Below are 6,250 nucleotides of genomic sequence, written 5' to 3' on the forward strand. Positions count from 1 at the left end.
AGCTTCATCGTTCAAATCCATTAAAAAGTGTGAGCCTACGCATTTGCTCTGAGTCTTCTTAAAAACAATAACATTGAAGTTCCTGTGAACTGATCAGTGGGAGCCCTGGTGGTGAAGTGGTTAAGCGTCCGGCTGCTAACCGCCAGGTCAGCAGATTGAAACCACCAGCTGCCCCAAGAGAGAAAGAGGAGGCTTTCTGTCTTGAGTCTCAGAAACCCACAGGTGTGGCTCTCATCTGTCTCTGTGGGGCTCCGTGGCAGCGGCAGCTGGATGGCAGTGAGTGAGTGGGCTGACAGCACATATTCCCCGAAAAATGAATCGAGGAGGTGAACTACATACCAATAAAATGATTTTTTTAATTAAATCATTTTATTGGGGGCTTGTTCAACTCATCACAATCCACACATACATCCATTGTGTCGAACACTTTTGTACATTTGTTTCTCTCATCATTCTCAAAACATTTGCTTTCTACTTGAGCCCTCCTCATTTCCCCCCTCCCTTCCCGCTCCCCCTCACCCATGAACCCTTGATAACTTATAAATTGCTATTATTTTGTCATATGTTACACTGTCTGACGTCTCCCTTCACCCACTTCTCCACTGTCCGTCCCCCAGGGAGGAGGTTATATGTAGACTCTTGCAATCTGTTCCCCCTTTCCACCCCACCCTCCCGGTATTGCCACTCTCACCACTGGGCCTGAGGGGTCATCTGTCCTGGAGTCCCTGTGTTTCCAGTTCCTATCTGCACCAGTGTACATCTTCTGGTCTAGCTGGATTTGTAAGACAGAATTGGGATCATGATAGTAGGGGAGGGGAAGTATTCAAAAAACTAGAGGGAAATTGTATGTTTCATCATTGCTACACTGCACCCTAACTAGCTTGTCTCCTCCCGGCGATCCTTCTGCAAAGGGATGTCCAATTGCCAACATATGGGCCCTGGGTACCCACTTTACACGTCGCCTCATTCACAAGGCTATGATGTTTTTTGTTCTTTGATGCCTGATACCTGATCCCTTTGACACCTCGTGATCTCACAGGCTGGTGCGCTTCTTCCATGTGGGCTTTGTTGTTTCTCAGTTAGATGACCACTTGTTTATCTTTGAGCCTTTAAGACCCCACACTCTATATCTTTTGATAGCCGGGCACCATCAGTTTTCTTCACCACATTTGCTTATGCACACGTTTGTCTTCATTGATCATATCAGGGAGGTGGGCACCCACTGATATGGTTTATAGCTCTTTGATATCTGATAACTGGTCCCTTCTGCATCTTGTGGTCAGACAGGCTCGTTTGCTTCTTCCATGTGGGTTTTGATGCTTCTCAGTTAGATGACCGCTTGTTTATCTTTGAGCCTTTAAGACCCACACTCTATATCTTTTGATAGCCGGGCACCATCAGTTTTCTTCACCACATTTGCTTATGCACCCACTTTGTCTTCAGCGATCGGGTTGGGAAAGGCTGGTGTGCTTCTTCCATGTGGGCTTTGTTGTTTCTCAGCTAGATGGCAATAAAACGATTTTCTTAAATGAAGCAAGAAGATCATGATTTGAACACAAGAGACAGTGTGAGGTACTGGTCCAAGGATTCATGACCTCCTTCTCATAGCAAACCTATTGCGTCTCCACTCTCACTGTTCCCACTTGACAGACAGGGCAGCGGAGGCTCGGAGAAGAAGTCACTCTAAACAAGGAGCAGAGGATCCCTGGTGGCGTCGTGGCTACTCGCGAGGTTGCTAACGGTGAGGTTCACAATTCAAAGCCACCAGCCTCTCCAAGGGAGAACTAACTGGGTGGCAGCAAGATTTTTAAAAAAAATAATAAACCTACAGTTGGAAGTTTGAGTCCAGTCGTAAGGCTCCTTAGAAGCAAGGCTGGTGAGACTTCACCTTGTGGACGTTGGACTTGTTGTCAGAAGTCACAGGTGCTGGCAGAAGGACATCACTCTCGGCCAAGTAGAGGGGCAGCGAAAAAAGAGGAAGACACCCACCCACCCACACCTACCAGGTGGAGGGACACAGCGGCTTCAGCCAGGGGCTCACACCTAAGAGCGAAGGTAAGCAAGGCGCAGGACCTGGCGGTGTTTCCTTCTGTCATCCATCACGCCACGATGAGTGGGAACCACCTCAGTGGCCCCCAACCACACTGGTACCACGGAAGAAAGACCTGGTTCCATGCACACGGCAGTCAAAGTTACCTTGTCCAGGACAGCTGAACTCTGGAACACAAGAGGTCACCAGGAGTCCTCAGTGTGTCTGGGACCTGTGCGTGGGAGCGAGGGAGGGAGAGAGCATTAGCGTGGGGGGTAAAGAAAGAAGGGGGAGAGAAGAAAAGGCAGAGAGGTGAATTTCCTCACAGCCTCACTCTCTTCCAGCCCCTCAACAGAACTATGACAACTATCACACTATACACACACAAACATGCTTGTGGTAGTTACATCACCTGGTGTCAACTTGGGACATGAGAGGATTAAGAGTGAAGGGGTGGAGTCTAGTCGATGGAGATAATAAATAGCTCACTGGAGGCCAGATACACTCTCTCTTTCTGCTTCACCTTCCTGCAGACAAGACACATGGAGCTATGCTGATGGAATCAGAGGCCTGGAGCTGGAGGAGCCACATGGAGACCCACGCCAGCGCTGAGATGCTTCCACCGCCACTGGATCCACAGGACTTTCCACCCCCTGGCCTGTGATCTTCCTGCATCCGGTTACGTGTGTTTTGTGAGTCTGAAGAGGACTTTATAGATTGGTATCAGACATATGGGCTAATATTGGACTCATGGGTTTGATCTGGCCTGGGCTGAGATGTTTTCTCAATATTCAATCGCTCTTGTATGTAAAGCTCTTTCCTCTGCACATATGAGTGTCCATGAATTTGTTTCTCTAGTCTACGTGGACTAACACATGAAGCAATTGAACATAGGACAGCTGTGGCCAAGTGCATCTGAGTCCTCAATGAGACATATTTTTGGAACCCTTTAAAAAGATCTTTGGCGGCACCTTTGGCCAATGCAATATGCTCTGCCACTGGATTTCCTTCACAACCTCAACCTGTTTTCCTTTTGTCAAAGTGTTGCTTTTGGGCCCAGTTGTGAGGATCGTGGTTATCTTTGCAGAGAGGTGCAATCCATCAGCAAGGGCTTCAAGTCCTCTTGTCCTCCTGCAAGCACGATTCCATCGCCTGTACATTGCAGGCTGTTACTAAGCCTCCCTCTCACCCTAATGCCAATTCTCCTTCCTCAGCAGACAGTTTGGATGATTATGATGAGAGGGGGCCACCCAGACGCACACCCTTCCTGATTCTAGACGATGCAGTATCCCCTTGTCCTGTCCAAACGACTGTCCACGTATAGGTCCCCCGCGAGCACTCCAAAGGGCTCTGGAATTCCCAGTCCTCACAATGTTCCCATCCCTTGCCATGATTCACACAGTGCAGTCACACAGGCAGTCAGCAAAGCACAGGTGAACATCTTTCTGGGAGTCTCTGCTTTCCGCCAAGATCCTCTTCTGAATCTAGGCGATTCTTAGCTCTACACAATCAGACTGCCACGATCTGAAGGTTAACAGTGGGGAGAGACGGATCAGCAGAGTAGTGATGGAAATGAGCTGCCTACCTCCCACACCAGCCCCTCTTCTCTCCCATGGAACCTTCTGGAATCTCTCCAAATCTGAATTTCTCTCTCTCAATCTGGCTTTGGGTGAACTGTGGGAAACTAACACGGAGGCTGGCTTACTCTGACAGTGAATCTGTTAATCTCTGATGACTTGACTTGCCCATTTGAAAAATGGGGGCATGGACCATGCTATTTCCTGGGGAGGGGTAGCTGGGTGGATCCAATAAAATGCAGGCTAACCAGGGACCTGGCACATAGTAGGTGCTCAATACAGACTCAGTCTCAGAGCTCTTGTGTTAACCAGACATGCGTCCTTGGCTACATCTCTTGCTTTTGGGGGGGCCTGAGATCTAACTGGAGCCTCTTCTTCTCTGAAGCCATCTGAGTCCACTATGGGGGGGAAAAAATCACCATCCAACCAGTTACCAAAGGAGGCACCTTTCGATACGTGCTGGGCTGCTGACTACCAGGTTGCCAGTTCAAGCCCATCAGCGGCTCCACAGGAGAAAGATGAGGCTGCCTGCTCCCATATATAAACAAAACAGCTCTCTGCCATCGAGTCGAGGCTCCTTCCCAGCCACCCGAAAAGACAGGGTAGAACTGGCCCTGTGAGTTTCCGAGGCGGGAAAATCTTTATAGGAGTAGAAAGCCCCACCTTTCTCCCGTACAGCCCCTGGTGGTTTCGAACCACTGACTGTCGCTACCACTATTCCACCCAGGCTCCTCACCCCCACATATACAGCCTGTTAGGTACCATCAAGTTTGTTCCAACCCAGAGCAGCCTTAGGCACAACAGAAGGGAATACTGCCCGGCCCTGTGTCGTCCTCACAATGGTCCCTGTGCCTGAGCCTGTGGAGGTAGCCACTATGTCCGTCCACCGTCTCTCTCTCTGCCTCACCTTTCTGTTGAGGAGCCACGCTTCGTCAGCGCTGGATTGGATCCACAAGACTTTCCACCCACCGGCCTGTGAGCTCTCTGCAGTCTGCATCATTGCGTGTGCTGTGTGAGTCTATAATGGAATTAATGGACTAGTATCGGACAAATGGACTAATATCAGATTTAGGGACTTGATGTGGACCGGGCTGGGCTGATTTCTCAATGTACAACTGCTCTTCCGTATAAAGCTATTTCCTACACACAGGAGTGTTCTTGGATTTGTTTCTCTAGTCTACCCAACGAACTGTTCTAGAATATCCCCATTCTTCTCAAGGTGGTCCGTAGGTCGTTATGATCCACACAGTCTAATACCTTGGTATGGTCAGTAAAACACAAGTAAACATCTTTCCGGTGCTCTCAGCTCTCAGCCAAGATCCATCTGACGTCAGCCAGGAGGTCCCTTGTTCCACGTCCTCTTCTGAATCCAGCCTGAACCGCTGGCAGCTCCCTGTCCACGTCCTGCTGCCACCGTAGCTGGGTGATCTTCAGCAAGTTTACTGGCTTGTGATATCAGAGATATTGTCCCATCGTTTGAGCATTCTGCTGGTCACCTTTCCTTGGAATGGGCACACATATGGATCTCTTCCAGTCAAGAAGCTCTTTTCCAAATTTCCTGGCAGAGGACTGAGTGCTTCCAGTGCCTTGTCAGCTGGCTGAGACATTTCCATTGGTGTTCCTTCAATTCCTGGAGCCTGGGTCCCTAACTCGGTGCGGCCTACGGACGGATGTTGAGTGCTTATCACTGTTGAGCTGAGGCAGAGGTTGAAGTCGTGTAAGTGCCTTCATTCATCAAATTCCCATCGGCTGATGAGGAAAACGGGGGCTTACAGGGGTGGAATCATTTGTCCAAAGTCGCTCGTCAACATGCATCTATAGCGGAGCCAGCACCTGGACCCGGGTCTGTGGGAGACAAAGCTTTAGCCACCTTTACCAATCTACCCAGTAGGTCCCAACTGGGGGTGAGTCTGCCCACTCCCCACCCGGGACCCCACCCCTCCAAGGACACTTGACAAGGCCGTGCAGTGGGGACGTGGGGCATTGAGTGGGTGGGGCCCAGGGATCATTCTCAACAGCCTGCCAATGCCCTTGTCCCCCACTCCATCCCAGAACGAGGGGGCCCACACATCTATAGTGTTGAAAAGATTGGGATCTACGGAGCCAGGGGCGGTTCTGTCCCCATTGGGCATCGGTCACATCGGGAGGCATCGGTGAGGGGCATAACTTACGCGGGTGTGGTGTGGCCGGGAGGGCTCGGCGCCCGGGGCTGCGGGTCCCCACCCCGCACACAGTGCACAGGATGCAGGGCCCAAGGGTAAGGTGACCAGATGTCCCGATTTTTAACTATTTGTCCCGCGTCCCCCGGCGTTTTAAAAAAGTCCCGATTTTTGGAAACAATGCACGACAAGCTAGGGTATAGAGTTTTCGGCTGCCATGTGGCTATTTCACCAGGATATGAGTTTTATATTATTTTTGTTAATTTTATAATGTTAAGCTTTAATAATAACAAATAATTATTGATAAATGCTTATCAATGCTCGCATTGTTAGAATTCGACCACCATTGTGTGGACTTAATGAACAATGGCATTTCTTGGCATTGGCAACGACGGAAACGTTTTGTAACCATCTCTCAGACGATACACATCAGGGAGGTGGGAGACAGAGAGGCCCTGTGGGCCAGCTCCATCAAAACGTGTTGG

This window comes from Tenrec ecaudatus, chromosome 1 (assembly GCF_050624435.1).
Source record: "Tenrec ecaudatus isolate mTenEca1 chromosome 1, mTenEca1.hap1, whole genome shotgun sequence".
NCBI lineage: Eukaryota > Metazoa > Chordata > Mammalia > Afrosoricida > Tenrecidae > Tenrec > Tenrec ecaudatus.